The following is a 26,597-nucleotide window of genomic DNA, read 5'->3' on the forward strand; positions in this document are numbered from 1 at the left end:
CTTGACAGATGACATAATGGGACCTCCTAATAACTTTTCCCATATTTCCATTCCCATTTCCATTGTTTCAATGACTTTATTGAGGTATTTATTTACCTTCACCAAAGTATACATTTTATGACAATTTTCTTAGGTCTATTGTGGAGAAACCTTTTATGCCATGCATTTAAATAAAATCAGGTTCTAAAATGCGCATCATAAAATTCTAACGTTGAACACAAAATAACTAACAAAAAGCTATAACGGCACTTATCAGCTTTTCCACTTTAGTGCTTATCGTCGGGACATAACAAGGGTATCGCTCGAATCCATGTATCAAAGGGAGGCGCAAAAAACTTTGATGCCGTCTCTATAGTTCGGTAAAACAAACTTGCCGCTGGTTTTGATTACAATAAGATTTTTCTTTCAAAAAAATTATATATATATATATATATATATATATATATATATATATATATATATATATATATATATATATATATATATATATATATATATATATATATATATATATATATATATATATATATATATATATATATATATATATATATATACTCAAGTGCAGATATGGCACGATTCATTTTTCAACAAAGTTACAGGATTGCTATTCGTGACGATACTATTTTTTTAGTGATTTATTTAGATAGTTTCTGCTTCACTTCTGTCAAACAATAAAACTTTCATACTCGTTCACAATTAAGTTGAATTAACTGATGTATCATTCTTAACCTCAAATCTTTAACCATTGATTGCAAATGAACTCACTCACACTATACTTAGAGGCATTGTAATTTACCTATTTAACTTAATTCTTCCGCAATAAAATCTAAACTGTTAACAGTATCTAAATGTTTTTCATTACATAGGACATGTAGTATTTGAAATTATCAGCACTAGTAAGTTGTTTTTTGTTTAGCTTCAGTTGGATAACTTCTTGATAAACCACTCAGAGCTTACTTTCTAAATTGAATTCGAGTACTTTTGTACGCAATGTACGGAGTCAATCATTCCAACTATGATACGAAGTCGGGAGACCGAAGCTCTGCAAAAAACACCACGTTGTTTAGATCCTAATTGACTGGATTTCTAGTGTTTATGTCAATTAAACCCTTGTAGCTAGTTTTGGTTAGAAATAATTTTTACGTCGCCGTCGCGTTGTTCTGGAAACCAAATGGAGTTGTTATTATTTTTGGGAATCCCCGAATCGCTTAATATCGAATTCCGATACTCCTTGAAGAGCGTTATAGGTAAAATGGACATCACAAACGCATAATGATTTATAATAAAATACATATTATTATTAAATAATGATAGGCAATACTCTACAAATGTTATTTAAAACAATGTTTGATTAGTCAATTTAGAAGTGGTCAATTAAGAAATGGTCAATTGAACGATCAATTAAGTTATTTATAAAATATGAAATGAGGAATTTACGCAATGTACGGAGTCAATCATTTCAACTATGATACGAACTCGGGCGACCAAAGCTCTGCAAAAAACACCACGTTGTTTATATCCTAATTGACTGAATTTCTAGTGTTTATGTCAATTAAACACTTGGTAGCTAGTTTTGGTTAGAACTGAGTGTCGATTGATATCTACTGTTTCTAGGGTTGTGTAATTGACCTCCCAATTTCTTGGTGTCAATTGACCGAAATAATTTTTGCGTCGCCGTCGCGTTGTTCTGGAAACCAAATGTTGTTATTATTTTTGGGAATCCCCGAATCGCTATAGCGAAGAGGTAAAATGGATATCACAAACGCATAATAATTTATAATAAAATACATATTATTATTAAATAATGATAGGCAATACTCTACAAATTTTATTTAAAACACTTTTTGATTAGTCAATTTAGAAGTGGTCAATTGACCGTTCAATTAAGAAGTGGTCAACAGTCACCAGTCCCAACACTAACTATTCCAAATTCGTGCGACGCTAAGGAACGTTGATCCTGGGTAGAAAGAGCTGCTCTTTGAATTGAACTGAGCACCGACTTTGAAAGAGGGAAAAATTGTTCTAGATTTCCTAAATAATAGTCTGGATAATAAATAATTTTAATTTAGTTTTTCCTATTGTCGAAAATAATTTATCGAGTTTAGCAGGGTGTTTCGGCAATTTCAAATTACAATAACACATTGATTAAATACGTGTTTCATGCTTCCAGTTTTATTTTTATATCGGTCATGAAAATAGTATAACGACGCTATCGTCAAGATATAAACACGTTGCATAATATACTTTTTCTATTACCAGTTTCGAGGTGTGGTACCATCTCAACCGGAATATGAGAAAAATTTCATTAGTATTTTGAAGCTGCCAAAAATTTCCAAACCACCCATAACTAAAGTACCGACCACAGTATTTCACGAAGTTGTCTTAAAATAATGCCTCTCATCATTGCAGAATTGGCTATTTTATAGTAGTAGGTGTAACATTAGGAAAGTGAAATTGACCTTTCATTTTTTCTTGTGTCAATTGACCGAAATAATTTTAAAAATGTTTTGTTTTTGTTTATATTTATTTGTATTGTGCGTTAAGGCGCCATCGCGTCGTGCTCTGAACTAAATGGAGTGAATATTTTTATTGAGATTCCCCGAATTGCTAAGTATCGTATTCGTATCGTATCCTATTTCTTGAAGAGGGTTATAGATAAATTGAACATAACAAACGCATAATAATTTATTATAAAATACATATTATTATCAAATACTGATAGATAACACTCTACAATTGTTATTTAAAATATTTTGATCGAATTTGACGAGTCAATTATAAAGTTTCCCAAAACTAGGTAAGATAGGTAAGATAGAAACTCTTCACCCAGTATTTTGGAAAATACCGCCTATACCGCCTACCAATTTAGCACAAAAATTTTGTGATGTCTTTATTTAATTTGATTTAAATTGTGCTAGCGTTTTTTTTTCTGAAATTGATCTCTTTGAAACTTACATGTAAAAAAATCATTTTTTAAAAGTTTGCTTAATTTTAAATTTAATTTCTGGGCGTTCCGGCACGGCGTGTTGATTTAGTAAAAGTGATGTTTACCTAGTAGACCAGAAAAACAGAATTTATGGCCGTAAGCATTTCGAATTGAATAAAAGCGGATGCTTTTATTAGCATGCACGGGGCCATGAAGAATCTAACACGCGGTGGGCAACGCGTGAAAATGAATTTTTTGTTACTTATTCATCCGCCAGGTCCAGCGGGAATAATTAAACCCGCGGGGGCAAAAAATAATTAAAAACATTTTTTAAAAGTTCAACTCGGTGCCGAACAAAATTGCTAGAATTGTTTTTTGCGTTAATTAAAAATGGCGCTTAAATAAAAATGCTGTTTCTATTAAGGCAATAAGGCAATAAATGCATCCGCATCACGATGTAATTAAAAAATGTTATTAATGGTGTTTGTAGCAAAATTCAGCTACAACAGCAACAGCTACCCTCCAATGATCATTTACCTACATGGGCTTTCAATTTCACGCTTTCGTTTATGTGACACAAAATTGAATCGAACCATTAGAATTTCACAATATGTTCTTGCTTCTGCCTTTGGGAATGGTCCATCTTTTCTTATTTGGATTTTCCTAGGGCAGTTTTGGTTAGTTTCGGTCGACCTACCTGTGCGGGAACTACACGCAGGCAACCCTGTCGATTTTTTTTCAATTGTACTGTCTTCAAACTGCATATGCAGTTTTTCAAGTACCCTGTTTTCTGCTAGTGCAGGTAAGTGTGTTACTTGAGATTGCACATTAACTGCGTTATATTTATGTAAAATTTCCACAGACAACAGGTGAAGTAAAAGAAAAAACATATTAAAAAACAAAGACCTGGAATCTAAGGGATTTTTGTTAGTATCATTCAGCTTTGAAAAAATGTTTCCCTGGTGGAGCAAAAGTGTTTGTAAACACAATTTCAAAACTAATTGATGTCAACCATGCTCCCAATTAAACACAAACCAAGGACATTTATAATGAAGTGATTTTTTTTATTTGTGGCTGGTCCGATTGCTGAGTGTTGTCTTCTTGTTTGATATTTATATGTTTTCCTATCTAAATTTTACCATTGATGTGTTGTGCAGCTTGGGCTTTCCAAAAATGTTCTGTCATATATATATATATATATATATATATATATATATATATATATATATATATATATATATATATATATATATATATATATATATATATGTATATATGTATATATGTATATATGTATATATGTATATATGTATATATATATATATATATATATATATATATATATATATATATATATATATATATATATATATATATATATATATATATATATATATATATATATATATATATATATATATATATATATATATATATATATATATATATATATATATATATATATATATATATATATATATATATATATATATATATATATATATATATATATATATATATATATATATATATATGTATATATGTATATATATATATAAAATGTCCCCGTTGGCTGCTGCGTATTGCTCTGTTGTTTGATTATCGTCCTCCACGTATTGGATAAATGCAGAGCGTCGTCTCTCGTGTTCAGGTATCCGGACTTTTCTATCTCGATGGCCTCTCAGTCAAATTCCAAAAAATCAGGACAAGTGCCAAATACAAACCGAAGCAGTACAGTTCATAATATTTCAGCATACCATCTTTCCGATACAGAAGTTAGCGTACTGAATAAAGGATTTAACTATGCAATAGCTCCAAAAAGAGTACCCGTCGAAGAGATCGTTTCCAACGTCGAAGCAAGTCTTTCCACCATAGACGAACAAGATGCGGAGTTAATTAGGCAAGATGTCGCCAGAGTCTTAAGACAGTCAAAACCACCGCAACCAAACTTAAGCTGAGAAGAAATGCAAGCCTTAAGGAATCTAAACAAAAACGAAGATATTCTAATAATGCCAGCAGACAAAGGAAATGCCACTGTCGTCATGAATACGTCGGAGGATATTTTGAACGACCCAATATACAAACTAGTCACCAGAGATCCTACGACATATTTGGAAAAAACAATATATATATATATATATATATATATATATATATATATATATATATATATATATATATATATATATATATATATATATATATATTCTCACGTATTGATTCACGGATGGAAAAATGTGATGACACTATACTCCGGGATATCATCCGTTCGCTCGTTGAACTCCGACTGGAATCCTGCATCCGACTGGAATCCTGCATCCGACTGGAATCCTGCAGACGTTTCGCCAAAATCTCACTTGGCATCTTCAATGCTCGCGCTCCGAAAACACTTCGAGTGTATATATATATATATATATATATATATATATATATATATATATATATATATATATATATATATATATATATATGATGGAACAGATGGAACGAAATCTAGTTCGTAATGAGAGGGTGTATATTATGTATATTAGTCAAATTTGTTAAAGAGGCTATATTTCCATTTTATTGGATCTCTAACATTTAGTTTTCGCACACAAATGTTGATGTTAGTGCATCGGCAAGTGTTATTTAAAGATGACCCAAGCGCACACAGCTGCGCACCTGCCAACCCTCGTGGAAATTCTAAAATTATTAAGTTTTATTATATTTAGGAATTTTGTGGAGTTTGGCAATCCCAGTTCTCATAATATTGAATTTTAAACACCGTATACCTTGAATTTCAGAAAAACACAATCGCCACATATATATTTTGTCGTTTATTAATAAAAAAAAAGTGGTACACCGAAGTCTTGCAATTGCAATTTATATTCAAAAAAAACATTTGAAATCCAAGGCAAAAGCAGTTTTGATGTAACTGATTTCTATTACCCTAAAATCATAAAAAATTTCTTCATAAAATGAAAATTACGTATTTCCACAGAATTTTTTTTTGCGTTTGTATGTTCAGAAATAGAACAAGAATTCAAAGCAAACAGCAGTTTTCATGTAACTGTTCTAAACCACTGAAAATGGAAATGATACATTTCCGCAAAAAATATGTGCAATTCTATGTGCAACAGTACAAAGCTTATTGATGTAAATGATTTTGGCTAAACGAAAGTAGAGCCGCTGACTGTTCAAGCAAATCCGCCGTTTCAAGAGCCCAAACACTCTTCATTGTAACATTGCACAAGTTTACAACCGAGCACACATGACGTGGTTCCCGTTCTACCGCTAACTGGTCCCGCAAAGACGGATTCTATAGTCCCGGCCTAATTATATGTAAAGCAATTGTGCAGTTACGTCATAGCATGACATCTTTATCTAGTTCATTACTGCAGGTTTTTTTTTTTCAGTTTTCTAAAAATGATAGCAATATTGAATATAGCTAAGACATACGCATTTTTATTACGTCACTATACACCGCTTTTAAATGTATATACCTACTTATCATCTAGATCTATCGTCAGTTCTGCAAAATTAGCCGATTTGTAATACAATTTGTTAAAAGGAAAGGCCTCATTATCCAGATAAATGCAATTTAAAAAAAGGTGTTGTTATAAGGGTCTAAAAGAATTTGCCGACCCTTTTATATTGGCGACCAATCGTCCTTCTAAAAATCGATAAAATTTTCCCCATACACGAGAAACGTTCAAACAAAAGACGGTGTAAATTATATAGTTTAGGTACCTCAGAATTATACGACTTGAATGCTTACTGTATGAAGGCAAAATGCTTGATCATCTAATTTGACAGAAATTAGTATCGCGTCCAAAATATAAAGGGAAACGTCAGCCGGGGAAACGAGGAAGCAATAAGGAATTAAAATACATTTTAGCTGATATAATACCATATTGAATTTATTGTGTCAGCCGAAAATTAACTCAAATCAATAACAACAATAAAAACTACAGGATTACAATATTTGTATGTCCATACTTTACCTGTAAATGCAATTATAATAATTTTGCTCCTACCCATTTTGGACCGCATGTGTGATGTACCACGTCCCACTCAATTTCAATATTTGATATTTTTTAGTTAAAATTAAAACTATTATAAAAGAGTACAGTTTATAAGAAATGTAGAGAGTTTGTTAACGCTGTTTTTTTGTTATTTCGCTTTTTTCAATGGCAATTTTAACCGAAGATTTGGGAATGAAAAGAGTTGCTGCCAAGTTTGTTCCTCGGGTTCTGACTCACATGCAAAAAGAACATCGAGTTGAAACATGTCGTGCTTTGAATCAACAGCTTGAAACGGATCCAAATTTTCTTTCAAAGATCATTACTGGTGACGAGTCATGGTGCTATGATTACGATCCAGAAACGAAGCGGCAGTCCAGCCAATGGAAGACGTCACTGTCTCCCCGTCCAAAAAACTGTCGTCATGTCAAATCAAACATCAAAACGATGCTGAGGTGAGACCGTTAATCAAGCTTTTTTTCTGGAAGTTTTAAGAAGATTGTGCAACAGTATTCGACAAAAAAGACCCGATTTGTGGCGGACAGGGGATTGGTTCTTTCACCACGATAATGCACCTGCACGCACAGCCATTTCTTTTAAGCAGTTTTTGGCTAAAAATGGCATGGTTCTTCTGCCCCATGCACCTTACTCGCCTGATCTCGCTCCGAAGATGAATATAAAAAATATTTCGAACAGTGGAAACACCGCTGGGACAAATGTATTAGTTGTAATGGAGAGTAGTTTGAAGGGGATAAGGTCGTTCTGTGATTTCCAAAACAATATATAGTTTATAAAAAATGATTCCGTTTTTTTTTTTGGGTACCCCCTCGTATATAAGCGAACAGTACTCATTAACTGAATCTAAAAGAGATAAACAATATTTTAATGTTTTTGCCTCGAAACTGATGACGTTACTGTAGTCTTTTCTAATAAATCAAACTTTAAAATAGGAAAGGCTGTTTTAGACTCCTTTAGAAATAACTCGTGTATCTCGTGTTGAGTCGGTCAGGTTATTGTACTTATACATCTCGGCTTACTGAAAATACCAGTACGATAAAGAATTGCTAAAGCCCGTTTGTTACTGAACTTCTTGAGTAGTTTACATGTAACCAATATTTAGAAATACCAGTAGAATAAAAAGATGCAATTAGTATACACTATGCATAGTGGAGCTACGTTTAGAATATTTATGTTTTTTCAAGTATTTTTCGTATGATTTGCATGGAGCAACCAAAAGAACCCGTAAAAATACTTGTTTTATTAAAATCGGAAGAATTTGTTTTTATAGTATAAATTTGGAAAATAACTAGCAACAGCAATTTTAATTGCCTAATGATTACGTCGTCGCATTGGATTTTTCTGTGTGAAACATACTTTCTAGTTACACGATTCAACCAGACCTTGAATTAATAAATTAAATAAAATTTAAAAAATTAATAAATAAAACTTTGTTAAATGCATTAGTGCATATTAACCAACAATAATGTATGAGTATATATATTATTTTCTTTGGACATCAGCATCTGCATCTGAACTTTAGTAGACATACACTACATGTAATTAGCATAACAGGTAACGGTCAAAATCGCGCTTTCTCCTCGAAATTTTTAAAATAAAAAATTGCTGTGCATAAATGACCACAGATGACATTTTCTTGTTCGCAACGTCTTTTTGATTTAATTTACTATCACTGTCTTGTTTGACGAATCCGTAACAATCTATAGAAAAGCATTGTCTATGCTGGCATTTTGGAAGACAATATCAACAAATATTGAGAGAGGACATTTAATGTTCGCAAGTCATTTTAAAACTCACTTTTAATCAATATCAAAAGTGGTTTCAAATCTTTGTTTCCACTAATAAGATCTTACGACCTTCAACAATCAACATGGTCGTCAATTCGAAAACTTTTGCAAATATGTTAAATAATAAGGGAAAAATGAGTTAAGTGTGGAGAGTTGGCTGTTTAGAAACAAAAGTACAGATTAGTGTCAAACATTTAGCGGCGCATATTTTCTTTATGAAAATATAGCCGCCTGAGCCGCATCAATTTTACTGTATATATCACCTTATCTCTACACTGTATTCTCGCATTTCACAAGGTTTATTCAATCCATATGAGGTCAATATCGGTCGGATCTCAAAAAATTCAGGTGCTTAGAAGTTGTTCCCTGCGGTTTGGGGAGCCCAACACGAAGAAACGTTTTAATGAATCGCAATCCTTTTTTCTTTCTCAGTTGAGCGGAGTTTTCGATCCCCTTAGGTCTTTGTCGGCAATTAGTTCAAATTAAATAAGTTGAACGCTAAAGTTAAACAGTTCTTCGTCGGGAGGTGCGCACTTTGCAGCGAATTTCATTATATTCCCGACGATCTGTCGGTTATTAAATTTTTAGTGAGCTTCTCTAAGAAACTCGCCTCGGCTGCTTCAAGATATTTACTTTCTAGTCAAATTAGTTCGGGATAATACTTAGTTGTTTATTGGTTTGTTAACAATCTCGGCTGTATTTATACAGAGTGTTTTAAATTCTTGCGTGTGGGATCCAAAAACTGCTCGGCGGCTTAGACTGAGACAAGGTTGAATTGTTCATCTTTTATTTCAGGAAAATCGAGCACATGCATACCCCGCACGGACAACAGAAATTGACCGCAATGTATACTAACAACTGCGCTTTGTAAAGTGTTCAACACTGGTATTAGTGTCACAAACAAGGCAGATCCTTTAAGATATATTCTTCAAAGTAGAGACTCAAGTTATCTAGGAAATCGTGCTGCAAAATATTAGCTATTACAAAGCGTTAAACTTTTAAATTATTTGTGAAAAAGACATTTTTCCAGTCAAAAAAAGGAAATAACCCGCGAATCCGATAATTAGGTGAGAACAAAAGCTAGATGTATGAGAAATAGCGGTCAGATATAAAGCGGACCTTCACTGCAGAAATTAGGACTTCCTTGTAATGCACGAAAAATATTATGATGTTAAATAAATTGTAAAAATAGTTTTATTTCGTTTTTACCGCCCAGAAAAACTTCTTTTTTTGTGTGTGGCTCACTTGTTTTATTAAAAGTGGACTTAATCAAGTGTTCTCAATTGTCAAAGAATATAATATTTATCTCGACGATCCATTTGTTGTTTTTTTGTTTGACAATCACTGCAGTTTGTGTGTCCCGGAATTTGCCTACTCGTTCAGTAAAAGCACTTTCGGGAAGTGTTAGCTAATACGATGAACATTTTTTTTAAACCGTGTCATCATGAAAACTAATTCATAAGCGAAATACACTAAATTGAAGCAGTCCCGAAAGTAACAAAAAGAATAGTAGGGAATAGTACATTATGCGACAACAGGGTGTTAAACGGCATGTAATATTCCGAAAATGTCCGAAGGGGCTCGGATCCGTCGGACATGAAACTCGCGTGGTAAAGTGACGCTTTCCGCAAGCTAAAACGGTGTATAATTAGGTATTTTACAGAAGAGAGTAAAAAATTAGTATATTAGGCAACAAGTGTGGAGTTTCTTTGACACGAGCGGAGCGAGTGTTTAATGAACGAGTGACTTAAAAAAGTTTACCAAACGTGTTGCTCACTATACTTTTTCTACGACCGTTAGTTTTTGGGTGCACTTTCGCTAAATAACACGAATACTTTCACTAAAATGACCGTCAGAATTGACAAACGAACATCCGATTGCTCCCAAACCCGTGCGGTAATATCCCAGAAATGTACTTCATTGTCAAAAGTTTACCTACTAATAAACTTTTACCCATTTCCTGAAAACCACAAAAACTTTAGGACACACTTTTATGCTAGAATATGGTTCCACAGCGCAACCTATCGTTAAGTGACGCCCCGTATAATAATATTACGTAGATTTTGTAGCAGCAAATTGATAAGCAAAAGGAAAAACCCAATTAAACTTTACATCGGTTAGGGTACAAAATCCGTAATAATGGCTCTCTGCTCCAGCAATCGGAAAGTGGCCCACAATGTAATCAGGATGGTAAATGCATGTTTTTGTTGTTTGAGTCCTTTGAATGATCTGCGACATTAACGTCCTCGACGGCCACTCTGGCGATTCTAATTACTGGCCAGACAATCCTAGTGACCGTTTCGTATGGCGTTTAATCACGACAATCCCTACTTAGGAGGGTCGGATACTCTGTTATTCTATTATACTCCGGTCTTGCAACTTTATTTTCGGTCCATGGTTTATCTGAGAGCTCGTTCCCTTAATTTCGGTTTTGAAATTGAATGAGGTAATTAGCAAGAATATCACCCTAATAATTTAAGCGACGAACAATATTCTAACAACTGTAATTAATAAAAGTTATAGTTACGTTAACGCCCGAGGTGGAAATGGTTTAGACAGATGAATCTGAATATTTCTCTATCGTAGTGCTCTGCTGCGAACACGGAGTCCTTGCGTTTAATTAATTTAAGGATTTTTCGGATGTTTCGCCGTAAATTTTAATTGGTAATCACTCTGATACGTTATCGTTATTTGTCGAATGTAAGTAATGTAAGGTGAAGGAAAAGTTGGTTGAAACATTTTCCTTTCGCTACTAGAGCCTCTCTGACCCATAAATTGTCTGCCATAAAGGAACAGGTAAAATAAAAAATGTGCAATACATGTGAAGCGAAATATTAGCTGTTAAAATGATCCAAGCGACTGAAAAAATCGAAATCTACCATGAATGTTGCGATGGCAAATTTTTGCTTATTGTTCTATAGCGCGTAAGTTTTAAAGCACACCGTAGAATTTTAAAAATTCGTGCCACACGATTAGGATTTTGGGAACGGTAAAGTACAGCCTCGAGTAAATCAGAACTATTGTGACTGGAATTTGAGCCACAATGCGAGAAATATTTCACATCAAAGTAAGCCGACTTATCCGCTCTAGCCTTGATATACTTCATACATTACATTAGACTTTGGAATGTGTGGTAATGGATATTTTACAGAAGGGAGTAGAAAAAATTTTTCATGTTAGTTATAATATTAACTATTGGGCTTATATTAACATTTTATAGACGGGAATGGAAATAATTTGCTCTGCCTTTATTACGCCCTCCGTTATCCTGCAGTTATTCATGAGAATATTAAACGGAATTTTAGGTTGGAGTTTGTTCAAATTGTTTGTTTAAACTAAATAATACAGTAGATCCCTATTACTTATTACCAACATTATAATAAAGAAAATTACTTGGAAGAAAATAAAGATTTTAATGTTATCCCTCAAAAAATTCTAATTTGATAGTTTTGGTTAGTTTTTAATAGTTAAATAGTAATTGAATTAGAATAGATGAATTGTTTTATAGGTAGGAAATTTTGTACAGAGAGAAGTGTTATATTATAGAGTAGCATTATATTCCTGGAAAGAATTTTATTCCCAAATAACAATTTTTTTTCCATTTAAATAATCGTTGACGATCTTAGAAGGCAGTTAACAACCATTAAATATTCTTGGATAGGATTCTTTGTCTCTCGTTTTATATGTCTCTTTTTCAGACCTCCCAAGACCTCAGTACGAAGAACCGGTATTTTCTCTAATTCAAAATTGTAATACAATTTCTTAGTGTAAACATAAATTAATTTATTTGAAGTTGCACAAGACCTGTAATGTAAATAATATAATACCATGTAAAATAATATCCGTGAACATTCTAATTAATTATTAATTATTATTGCTATAATCTTTTACTTTCAAAAATATATACAGACATTAAGTAATTTCTTAATAAGCATATAATTCAAATGAATCCGCTGAAAATTACGGTTTAAACATCGAAAATACTCGTAAATACTAACAAACCACTTACATTGGCGTGATATTTACTTGAACTATCCATCATATAAAAGATCATATATACATGATTTCTTTTAAAAGTGTTTTTTTTTAATTTTGTTTGTTAATGCGAAACCGCTTAAATAATCTTGTTAGAAAAGAAATTGGTCCAGAAAAAACTTCTCCATCTAAAATTCATAGTACATAATTTCCGCAAAGTAATCCTTAAGGAGAGAGAGATTGAAGAGGCTGTCTATCGCAGTTACCACGCTGCCGCTACTCCGTCCGAGACGTTAAATATTATTTTGCCGAAGCCGCCAGACGAGTTTATTTATCATAATTATTAAAACCCTGGGTGCCCTTATAATATGGTATCTGCGTATAATTCAATTTCTTTTCTTATTTGATTTTCGGATTTTGTGGTATCTATTATGTATACAAAATAACTTCCATGGAATTCGAAAGGCAGCGAAACAAGAATTTACGAATTATAAAGACATTAAATATTTATAATAGGTTGTTATTGTGAGAGGAACAATCCACTTTTACCGTTCAAACTTTAAATTTTTTCGTGTTTCAAGCGCGCGAATGTGGTTAAGCGACAGAGTACTACGCGCACAAGCATAAAGATCTGTGCGTACAACAGAACGCGAAGAGCGGTGCCACCATCATGTTACATTTATTTCAACTCTATTTGTGGGTAACGCTGTTATCAAATCGAATGATCCGATTCGCTACCGATTTGTTAGTGCAGACAACTTTCATACAGTCCACTATTTTTTTACATACTTCTTTGATGGTGGAATGGAATAATTCAGTTATTAGGGATCTATAGTGAGTTACATCAAGAAGACCAGCAAAATCCTTGAAGATGACACAAAATATTCGAAAAAGTTCTTTTTTAATTTGAAAATACTTGAAATTTATGGGACAGAAGAATGTTTATTATCTTGATCAGATGTCCATTAGTGAGGGTTATCTAGTACCAAAAATGTGGCCAGATAATAATTAAAGTGTTGGTCAAGCTTACACGTAAAGCTGGTCGGTAGATATTGAAGCACCCTCGGGAAAGGGATAATGACTAATACATGTACGCGTATACAGCGAAGATGTATTCCTAAAAGAACGTTTATTAACATTTGACTCCTCCCAAATGATAGATTATAACGAGTATATGAATGGAGCTGTTTTTGAATATTACTGTGAATAAATGATGAAATATTTTCCTGCCCGGTAGTAGTTTAGTAGTGGATTATGCTAAATGCTATTATATAATAACATAATAATATTACCAACAGTTGGCAACAACATTTTCATAAGTTCGCTTATAATATGTATGCAAGGTTTAAGTCGCTACAATCAGCAGGGAGAAAATTTTTGTAAAGGGGACGGACAAAAGAAGCTGGTTGAAATGTTTCTAGTGTCAATTCTAGATTGCAGACTGAGTATATTTTATCTTGGTTAATTATGTACCCTTCTCCATATGAATCTACAGTTATATTTACTCATACATAGTTGGACCATGAGTCTGTTAATAGTATATTATGCAACAAGTGCGGTAAACGGCATTTGACTCACGAGTTTTTAATAAACGATTCAGTTAAAAAGTTTACCGAACGAGTTGCATACTATACTTTTTCTACGACGTTTTTGGGTACATTTTCGCAAAACAACACGAATGCATTCACTGACATGGCCGTCAGGATTGACAAACGTCGAAATTCAAAGCGTGGGAAATATCTCCGAAAACATCCGATTGCTCCCAAAGCCTTGCGGTAAAATCCCGGAAATGTCCGAAGTGGCTCGGATTCATGGGAAACGAAACTGACGTGGTAAAGTGACGCTTCCCACACGCTAGATCGGTGGGTAATTAGGTACTTTGCAGACGGGAATAGAAAAATAAAATGGAGTCTTAGTTCCTAAATAGTTAACGGAAAAATTGCTTGGTCGGTTGGAGTGAGCATGAATAAAGGCAGTTCCTATGCAATTTATCGAGAATGCAAAAGCTGTTCGCTTTTAAGATGCATGTGGTTAACACACAGGTTGGAACGAAGAAAACATTGTATGTAGGATAACTATCAGTTGAATTTTGTGATATAGGAATACTTTGTTGCTACTGCCTTAATAAGAAAGAGAAGGGTTGTTCTGAATATTTGGTATGAACAATGACGTCTTGATAAAACGGAGTAGTTTCAGTAGTAGTTTAAGTTGACTGCTGATGCGCGGGTTGGCGCTATCTTAATCTTAATAGGTTATTTCTAATATAAAGGACCAAAATTTATTGCGACTCAAATTCTCAAATCGGCACGCAACATCGCGATTACTTTGATATCGACATTTGTGAAGAAGAAATTGTGGGATAATTAACAAATCTCGTGTCCGATTCCACTTGAGCGGTAAACATTGCACACTGTTTCAAACAAGATCGAAGACGTTTCCAATTCGTATAATAAAACTATTTATGGATTAGGTAGATTAGCTAGGAGATCGTATGTATAATTTAGCACAAACTGCTAGATGATGGATACAGTGGGTTCCAGCGAAAACGAAACCAAGCTATTTTTTGTTTGTTTAGAGTGTGACATTTCTTAATGGAGTTAGGGGTCGAGTGGTATGATTTCAACTGTTGCCAAAAATAAACAAATAAACTATTTGAGCCCTAATAATATAATGTCTAATAATTGCACACAAGATTATTTTTGATTTTTCTTTCTGTTTTCAGGTAAGTTCATCGTTCTAAGGGAGCTCCGTAATTTCGTAAGTATAATTTGCGATGGTGCATATGCACTTAAAATTTGTGCAGTTACAACTGTAGTATCGTACATTTCCTTATAAAATTAAAAAAATCTATTCTAAATATTTCCACCCGATTTGCGGGCGATCAAGAATATCAAGCTTATATTAATACGTCAAAACCATTGGCATATACGTCAATAATAGCAAAACCTTCTCAGGCTGCACTTCCGCAGACTACCACTGCGAGTGACGTAATAGAGAATTTTGAAATTTGAGAACTTTTGCATTTCACAGCCGCCAATGGGGTAGAAGTTACTTTTATAACTTAATGAGATTTATGGACCAAATACTAGTTGGCTTCGAGTTCGTTTTGTGATTGATCCTATTGCCCCTGTTGCGTTTGAAGTTCTGGTTCTTTTATTTTTTTATACCTTTTATCGAACCTTTTATTAAAACTTAATTGCCTTTACGGTTTTGTAAGGAAATGTTGCCAATATCGCCAATTACATAATAAATTGCCAAAAGGCCAAAAAAGTAACTTTTCTAGCGTGTTTTGAATGATTCATAATTTTATTATTTCTACCAATTTTATTAGTAGAGGTCGTGTCCACTGACACCTAATTTAAGATTTTTGTACCAACTATTGGAATTTATGTTTTCCAAACGGGATTTGCAGTGAAAACTGGTTTCACTTTTCAATTTTTGATTCCATTTGCTGTCGGCAATTTTTTCAAAAACGCTTTGTGCCATCTTTGAGAATATTGTCGTTTCCCACTCGGACACAACTTGCAAAGTGGAATTATGGAGCAAATAAAAACGTTAATTCCGTTAAACTCAAATTCACAGCGTAGCTGCTTGAAATTTTGTATAGATACACTACTTAACATCAACAACTGAACTTAAAAACCGTGAATAGTTTGGGCGCTAAACCGCAGCCCACCAACTAGCCCGGTTCGCCGCGTATTAGTAAAATGTTGCTTGATTTTAAGACAGAACGTACAGTTCGTGCTTAATCGGTACATGACTTGTAGGAATTTCCATGCATTAATAAGGCGAATTATTAGTTCCTTAATTGTTTTCACAAGAACTATGGGAAAATTTAGTTTAATTTTGTTGCATCCCGAACTAAAAAGAATCTTTTTTATTAACCCGTGAGAATATTTTTTAATATTTTGTCGCCAGCTAAGGCAAAATCTTGATATCTAAATTTTATGGCTTTTTTTAGCTTGGAGTTACTAATTGCCCTATGCCGAATTAATAATAGATAAAAGTAGAATTTCAAGTTCCATCTAACATTTCTTAATTTTCATCATAAATATGAAAAGTGAAAATTAACTTTTTACCAAGATAGGATTTGCACCTAATAGGAATGACCCCTATTATGAGCTGAGTGGATTTACTGTGTCTGCCAGTTGCACTGAACGAGTTTCATAGTAACGTATATTTATGCGCTTCTACCCCTAGTCTGTTTTTCTAATCAAATCAAAAATTTCTTATTGCGTTACACAAAATACTATTGTTAAACAGTAACGTGGACATAACTTCTGGACTGAGAGCTCCAGGAAGGCGCAGCAAACTGCTCGGTAATATGGTCCCACCAAAGTTATTTGTTGCATTGGTGTTGCAATAGTATATTATGCAACAAGTGCATTAAATGTATTTATTTTATGTAAATAATTCCAAGAATGGCAAATACCTACCAATTAATACCTATGCGAAGTGTATGGATTCAGTGGTACCGTGTAATAGTGTAGTAATATATCCTGTCGCAAGTCCATTGTATATGTACTTTCTCTCATATACTTCCCTGAAGCGGCTCTTAAAATTCCTGCTTTGTATTTGGTCCTACAAATGTTCATGATTGTGTTATCCTTTCCTTAAAATGCTTACACCATTCTGTTCAACATTTCCTGATGCTTGACATCTTGTTGACTGATTTACCTACAAAGAGTTAAATAGTGCTATAGAATGCAACATTTTTTTCACTAGAGATGCAATACTATGAATTTATAATACGAGCAAAAATATTGCGCATTTATTTCTTTGACCTTTTAAGTATTTTACAGTACCTTAACCGCAAACCTTCTCAGGACCGTGGTAAAACCTATCCCAACATATGTTTATTCTACGTCAAGTAGGTGTTCCCTGAGATGGACCGTAACGGATATTTGTAGAAACTTGAAATGTAAATGAAGTGTATTGAATTTGATTGAGTATTTCTGGGGTATTTCCGAATAACTAGAAGCGTTCATTTTAACATCAGGTGATATGTTTCGTTCTTAAGAGTTTAATCGAAATTGCAATATATTACGGAGGTATTTGACTGTGATCCTTTTAGTAAGTACGTATTTATGTACCTGGTTCTCGATCTTTGACCCTGTGAGGCTATTTTCACTGGATAGTTCAAAGGGTAAGTAAGTACCTGTACTCTATTTACCTCACAGGTGAGTTTGAAAATAACCATTTTTGTCTTGCGTGCCTGTCGATTAACAACATATTTCTTCTTGTATTTTTGTGTCTTCTACATAGTTCTTCAATTTGTAAACAACAGTCTTTTTGAAGACTCATGATTTTATTCGCGGTAGATAAAGCTACTTCATAAAAATACAGATATATATTTATTAGAATCTTACAATTAAACACTTTTTGAAGGTTCCTGTTTTTTAACACAAGAAGATATGGAAAACAATGCATAATCTGAAGACGAAGTGGACATGGTAGTTGAATCCAATGACAATTTAGAAGACGAACTACCTCAGTAAATCAAAAAACGGATCCATTTCTCTTCGGAAATTAATTATTATTATATATTCCGACGTTTCCGGGATTTTACCTATATATATATATATATATATATAACACTTGGAATTTCTTCTTATATCGACCGTACTAAACTTATTTGAATTCAAAGGATATCGGGTAGCGGTCCGTGGTTAAGAGAAAAAAAAAAAAAAACAAAGAAAATAGAAAGCTCCTTTTTTCTTTAACACTCAATATTTCGTCAATTTATTTGTTGACTTCTTCAGGAGTGAACTAAAATTTAATGAAAACAACAGGTCAAACTATATAACAGACAATTAAAACAATCGTGAGAAATACTTACAAAATTAGAGTCTACCACATAGTTCCTCAAAAACCATACTTTACAGTTAAGGTAAATGAACGAAGCGACATAATGAAACAAACGGATAAACACTTAGTATACAATTCTTAATAATGGTAGGCAAAAGTTGCGCTAACGGGGGTAGCGAAAAAAAAAACAATCAAAAACAATCGATCTAAATAATGACAAAAAAAGGCATCGAAATAACCTACTCCGTGGATCAACAACGCAACGCGAATACGCTACTCGGTGGCCGAACATTACATTATCTGTGGTTTAACTGAAAAATGTTACAGTATATATTGCTTATTTGTTGTGTATCAGACTTGTAATTAATTGAATCTTTGTTTTTGTTAATATGGCACATTTCAAGAAACAATCGGGCTTTATAATTATTGACACATTGCAAAATTTTTGGATTGCTGTGGTAAAATTCATGTCCTGTTTTTATGTAATGCTCAACCACTGCACAAGTATTCTTATGAATACGGCAATCACTTTTGTGCTGTGTTAAACGTTGTTTTAACCACTGTGAGGTCTGTCGAATATAACAGCACTGTTGCTATGGACAAAACCACATATATTCAAAAAACAATGGAATTATTAAACGATTCGACCACCTACACACGACTTAACCGCGACTCTACTACTTCGATACAATTAACTTACAATAGGATAATTAAATCATTAAAAACAAAGAGAGAGCTTTCTGACAGTGAATGTAAACAACTATCGATCTATAATTCATCCTTTCCAAAGTTGTACTGTTTGCCTAAGATCCATAAAACAGATATCCCCCTGAGACCAATAGTAAGCTCGATTAACTCTGTTACGTACAACATATCGAGATTTATGGCTAATATCCTTAAAACTACGTTTACAAACACAAATGACTATAATGTAAAAGATTCATTTACCTTTGCCAACATGATCAGCGGTTACGTACTCCCTGACAATTATGTTTTGATTTCATTTTTGATAACACCTATTTTAGTTTCAATTCAAAATTCTACAAACAAATTTTTGGTACTCCAATGGGTTCTCCCATCAGTCCAATAATTGCTACCCTAGTATTGGACCATTTACTAGATCAAATTATACCCAAATTACCTTTCAAATTACCTTTTATTTATAAATATGTTGACGATCTAATTTGTGCGGTACCATGTGACCAAACAGATATAAACTTGAGTATTTTTAATTCTTTCAACACCAACCTACAATTCACAATTGAACATGAAAAAGACTCCTATGTCCCCTTCTTAGATACCAAGGTTATTAGAACTAACAAATATGAAATTATTTTGGATTGGTACCAGAAAGAAACTGCCTCAGGTAGATTTATTAATTATTATTCCTCTCATCCACAGAACCAAAAATATAATACAATTATAGGCATAAAAAACAGAGTTACACATTTGAGCCATGACAGTTTTGTTCAAAATAACCTGAAAAAAATTTTCAACGTTTTTGTCAATAACGGATATCCAAAACATATACTTAAGAGATTAATCTATAACTCCAACACATTTGACGGTCCAACAGAGGAACCAGACGCTCGGATGTGTTACAGAAAGATACCTTATATTAAAAACCTCACAGAATCTATCATAAATATTTTCAAAGAATTCAAGGAAATAAAAATTGCTAAATATAATACTGAAAAAGTCTCTAAACTTTTTTCTAGAGTGAAAGATCCAACTCCTCTACTATGTAACTGTAATGTCATATATCGATTGTCGTGTTTGGGTTGTCAAGGCTGTTATATTGGACAGACCTCACAGTGGTTAAAACAACGTTTAACACAGCACAAAAGTGATTGCCGTATTCATAAGAATACTTGTGCAGTGGTTGAGCATTACATAAAAACAGGACATGAATTTGACTACAGCAATCCAAAAATTTTGCAATGTGTCAATAATTATAACGCCCGATTGTTTCTTGAAATGTACCATATTAACAAAAACAAAGATTCAATTAATTACAAGTCTGATACACAACAAATAAGCAATATATACTGTAACATTTTTCAGTTAAACCACAGATAATGTAATGTTCGGCCACCGAGTAGCGTATTCGCGTTGCGTTGTTGATCCACGGAGTAGGTTATTTTGATGCCTTTTTTTGTCATTATTTAGATCGATTGTTTTTGATTGTTTTTTTTGTTTATGCCTTTTTTTGTCATTATTTAGATCGATTGTTTTTGATTGTTTTTTTTGTTTTTTTTTTCGCTACCCCCGTTAGCGCAACTTTTGCCTACCATTATTAAGAATTGTATACTAAGTGTTTATCCGTTTGTTTCATTATGTCGCTTCGTTCATTTACCTTAACTGTAAAGTATGGTTTTTGAGGAACTATGTGGTAGACTCTAATTTTGTAAGTATTTCTCACGATTGTTTTAATTGTCTGTTATATAGTTTAACCTGTTGTTTTCATTAAATTTTAAAATTAAAATTTTAGTTCACTCCTGAAGAAGTCCACAAATAAATTGACGAAATATTGAGTGTTAAAGAAAAAAGGAGCTTTCTATTTTCTTTGTTTTTTTTTTTTTTTCTCTTAATCACGGACCGCTACCCGATATATATATATATATATATATATATATATATATATATATATATATATATATATATATATATATATATATATGTTATATCCGGAAATCCTATTGTCCATATGGGTTAAATGCCACCGACCTGCAAGAGTGCAACGATTGCGAAAACGTCGTGTCAACGATATGTCGCAACATCCGCAGCCGTCGACCCCGTCAACGTCAGCATAAATTTATTATAAATACCAATTTCTATTGTAACACGTCGTCTGATAACATTCTCTCATCACGAGGTTATTATGTCCATTTTTAGTTTGATTTTAACGGTCTGATAACATTCTCTCATCACGAGGTTATTATGTCCATTTTTAGTTTGATTTTAACGGTCTGATAACATTCTCTCATCACGAGGTTATTATGTCCATTTTTAGTTTGATTTTAACGGTCTAATAACATTCTCTCGTCACGAGGTTATTACGTCCAATTTCATTTTGATTTTTATTTTAATTTAAAATTAATAAATATATTTTTTTAAAAAGTTATTTTTGAAAAGTGAAATATAAAAATTGGCGCAGTCGTAATAGGATCCGTTCACGTTGCTAGAACACGAGTATTCTAACTAGTGACGGCGGATTCCAATCCCTTAGACGGAAAGAAGAACCATCGCAGCCCAGTCGTGCCGGAACAAGGAACCTTCCATCACCGTTTCGAGAGGCAAGAATTCGGAGTAGGATCTGTTCACGTTGCTAGAACACGAGTATTCTAACTAGTGGCGGCAGATTCCGACCCCTAAATCTAGGGAACAACGAAGACAGCCCATCGTACCGGAACAAGGATAAACCCATCAACCGTCTCGAAAGGCAGCAATGAAAATATTACTGTAAGTGTTAAGAATCGTTACGAATAATTTTATTTTTAATTTGCAACATTGTTGAATTTATTACGTTCGATTACCCAAGGTTGAAAATTACCTATTTATTGAATTTTCCAACGTAGAATCGTTGCGCGATAATCATTTTGATTTAATTTTAGTCTGCAAGTTTAACTTAGCAATATTTAAAACAAAAATTGTGTTTGAACTTCTTATAAATTTATTTGCTTTTTCTTAAACCTAAAATAATGGCAACTCAATCAGACGAACCTAGTACAATGCTGGAAGTTGAACCTTATAAACTTTCGGAAATTTTCTGTATCGTACCTGAATTTGAGGGCGACCAAATCTTTTTAGGAAATTTTATAAACGCGTGTGATTGTGCTTATAATATGGCAACGACGCAACAAAAAATTCTTTTAGTGATTCACATTAAAAATAAGCTCCGCGGTAAAGCAGCTCAATTAATTAATTCTAGGAATCCTGATTCATATCTAGAAATAAAGAAACTATTAACTCTACACTTTGGTGATTCTAGAGATTTACCTTCCCTAATTCATGACCTTCAACGTCTTAAACAATTGCCCAATGAATCAGCATTAACATTTTTCAATCGTCTTCAAGTCCTAAATGCGAAAATGCATTCATGTGTTCAAAAATCCACCACATTAGGATCCAAAGAGCAAAAGGATGCTCAGATATCTTTAATTGAGACTATGACCCTTAATACACTTCTTACAGGTTTAGAACCTAGATTAGGTCAACTCATTCGTGCTAGTAATCCCACTTCACTTTTAGAAGCCCAAGCAAGGATTCGTCGAGAACTCCAACTCTCATATTTTGAAAATCAAAAATCTGTCAAATTAAATTCTCCTAAATCGCATTCTGCGAATATTCGAACCCCTCTTCAGCAACCCAAATGCACTTTGTGTAATAAAATTGGCCATACTTCAAATCAATGTAGAAGTACGCATCAGCATGTCAAACCAAATTTTTCGCAATATCCACAGCGACCTTCTAATTGGTTCCAACAAAGCAACATGAGCAACAACTCGAATCAAATACCGATGAAATCTTCAAACTCTTATCCTAAGCCACATTTTATGAATCCAAACCCGCAGCGAACTCATCACGTAAACTCAAACCCGATCTACATCGACGGTTATTCCGGAAATTCCCAGGAATTGTCACATGAAAATTACACTCTTCAAGAAGATAATGAATTTCAAAATCATTATTCTAACCATCCAGAAAACTGCGAACCAGAGCAGGATTTTCAAGAAAGCCCTTACGATATCCCACCAGACGAAATGTCTCCAGACCCGATTTTCGAAATCAATTCCCAAATTCAAACCCTGAATTTAGACAACATGAATCCCAATCTAAACTTTCCAGAACAGAACTTCTGTTAAACCCTCTTCTTACGGTAAATTCTAAAAATTTATACTATATTTTTGACGCTACGCAAAAATTCAAAATATTAATAGATACAGGCGCAGGTATTTCTATCTTTAAATATAAAACCGCTGAAAATTACAGAACACGAGTTAAAGAAAATATTACCATCCAAGGTATAACAAATCAAACACTTTTTATTAAAGAATCCACACTTATTCCATTCACCGATAACGACAAACATAAAGTCTATCTTTACGATCTTGACATCGAATTTGACGGAATTCTCGGTTTAGATTTTCTTGATCGCTACCAATGTATAATCGATTTAAAGTCCAATAAACTTATAACGAATTTTAAAACAATGCCTTTGCATAAAGTAGGACACGAATCTGTTCTTCCCAAAATTTGTAAAAAACCTGAACAAAATATTCAAAATCGAATTTCAATCGAACCTAGGACCGAAAGAATTTTCAAATTAAAATGTAGTTTAACAAACACAGACGCTATTCTCCACTCTCAAGAATGTGAAAAAGTTAGGTTACCTAATGCTTTAGTTAAAGTAAATAACAAAGGTGAATTTTTTACTACTGTTATTAACGCTAATGCTATCCCAAAAACTATAGATTTTTCAAATTTATCTATCGAACCTTTTAATACAAATCCTAACGAAAAAGAAATAAATAATATCTTCAATTTAAATCCTCAACCTGTTGATAGGCGCGGTATAATTCAATCCCAGTTACGCACCGATCATTTAAACGAAGAAGAAAAAGAATTAATAACACAATTATGTCTTGATTTTTCTGATATATTCTATTTAGAAGGAGATCATTTAAGTTTTACTAATGAAATTAAACATACTATTGAAACGAACAACGCCAGACCGATTTTTACCAAATCATATAGGTACCCACATGTCCACAAACAAGAAGTAAAGTCACAAATCAACAAAATGCTCGAACAAGGAATCATTCGACCTTCCACTTCTCCATGGTCTTCCCCTGTTTGGGTTGTCCCAAAAAAATTAGACGCTTCTATGAAACAAAAATGGCGCGTAGTCATCGACTATCGCAAACTAAATGAAGTCTCTGTCGACGATAGATACCCTCTTCCCAATATTTCCGATCTCTTAGACCAGTTAGGCAGATGTCAATATTTCACTACTTTGGACCTAGCCTCTGGGTTTCACCAAATTGAAATTGATCCCAAGGACGTTGCTAAAACTGCATTTTCAGTTGAAAATGGTCATTTTGAATTTCTCCGTTTACCCTTCGGACTAAAAAATTCTCCATCCACTTTCCAACGTGTCATGGACAACATTCTCTTAGGTCTTCAAAACGAACGATGTCTCGTTTACATGGACGATATTATCGTTTATTCCGCTACCATACACGAACATATACAAAGGTTAACTGATGTCTTCAAACGCCTTCGTGGTGCAAACCTCAAACTCCAACCTGACAAGTGTGAATTTCTTCGAAAGGAAGTAGCTTATTTAGGGCATCTCGTGACCCCAGATGGAGTCAAACCCAACCCTGAGAAAATAGACGCTATTCAAAAAATTTCAGAACCAAAATCACCAAAAGACATTAAATCCTTCCTTGGTTTAGCCGGTTACTACCGACGTTTTATTCCCAATTTCGCTAAGATCTCAAAACCTTTAACTAGACTTCTCCAAAAAGACACACCCTTCGTATTCAATTCAGAATGCAAAAATTCATTTAATGAGCTTAAAAACGCTCTAATACGTGACCCAATACTCATTTATCCAAATTTCGAGGAAACTTTTGTCCTAACCACCGATGCCAGTGCATTTGCCATTGGTGCAGTTCTTTCACAAGGTCCCATTGGAAAAGACCTTCCCATAGCATATGCCTCTAGAACTTTATGTAGTGCAGAGACGAAATATTCAACTATAGAACGGGAACTTCTCGCCATAGTATGGGCAGTTAAACACTTCCGCCCTTATCTGTTCGGAAGAAAATTTACTCTCGTTACTGATCATCGTCCTTTAACTTGGCTATTTTCGATAAATGATCCTGGTAGTCGTTTAGCTCGATGGCGTCTTAAGCTTGAAGAATACGACTATACCATTGTGTATAAGCCCGGTAAAATAAATAAAAACGCAGACGCTTTATCCCGTATTAAAATTAACCATATTCAAGATTGCGTCGATCTCCAAAAGAAAATTTTTATCCTTGCACCTAATAACGATGACATTCACAACCGACCATCCACAAGTAAAGAAGAAATCGTTCACGATGACAATTCTAATAATTCAGATATCGAAGACGACACAGCGGAAGTTACAGAAGAATACAACAACTTCGCATACCTTCACAAAACCACATCCCTTATAGACTATTCCAAAATAGAAACCTCTAATTCGCAACTTCTCGACAAAAACCACAAAGATATTGTCACTTTCTTTTGGCAATCAAAACTTGATGATTTGCACAACAAAATAATGGACGATATTTTTGAAGAAGATATAAATTTTACGTTTAATAAAATTAACATTTTTTCTAGCAAAACCGTCAAAGGCAGGAAATATTATATAATCCCTCTTCCGTATGACAATGAAACTGTAGTTCAACATTTATTCTATATTTTATTCACGGCTAAAAATGACTTTGATCTTTCAAAACTGTATTGTATTGAAAATAATTTACAACTTCCAATATTAGAAGTATTCTCCTTTATATTTTCCGAAAAGGATATAAAACTAAGAATCTGCCAAGATATAGTTCGAACTCCCGATCAAGATGAAATCCCTATCATTTTAGACCAATACCATTCAGGAAAAAATAATTTACATCGCGGAATCAACGAAACAGTTAAGCGCATAAAGCAAAAATACAATTGGCCAACCTTGACCAAAGATGTCGAAAACTATATTAGAAAGTGCGAAATATGTCAAAAAGTCAAGATCTATCGTAAAAACCTCAACACACCATTAGTTATCACAGAAACTCCTAAAACTCCTTTTGAGCGCATTAACATCGATATTTTCGAATTCCCAGTTCGTAATTACGCCCTTACCATAAGAGACGAACTCACAAAATTCACCCAGGCATATCCAATAAAAGACAAAAAAGCTTCTACAATCGTTACTACCCTTCTTCTCTACTTCCAACATTTTGGAACTCCTCTTAGAATACATTGTGACCATGGCCGGGAATTTGATAACTCCCTCGTCAAAGATCTTTGTCTTTTGTACGATATAAA

The 26,597-nt window shown here is 33.5% G+C and overlaps 1 protein-coding gene across 3 annotated transcripts in view; it reads left to right on the forward strand.

Moving 5' to 3' along the window:
* The window catches only part of LOC132708314 (hemicentin-1), a 555,715-nt gene that overhangs the window by 83,592 nt on the left and 445,526 nt on the right, over positions 1-26,597 (forward strand). The window lies entirely within an intron of this gene.

This window comes from Cylas formicarius, unplaced genomic scaffold, assembly GCF_029955315.1.
Source record: "Cylas formicarius isolate icCylForm1 unplaced genomic scaffold, icCylForm1.1 PGA_scaffold_10__41_contigs__length_53128322, whole genome shotgun sequence".
Taxonomy (NCBI): Eukaryota; Metazoa; Arthropoda; class Insecta; order Coleoptera; family Brentidae; genus Cylas; species Cylas formicarius.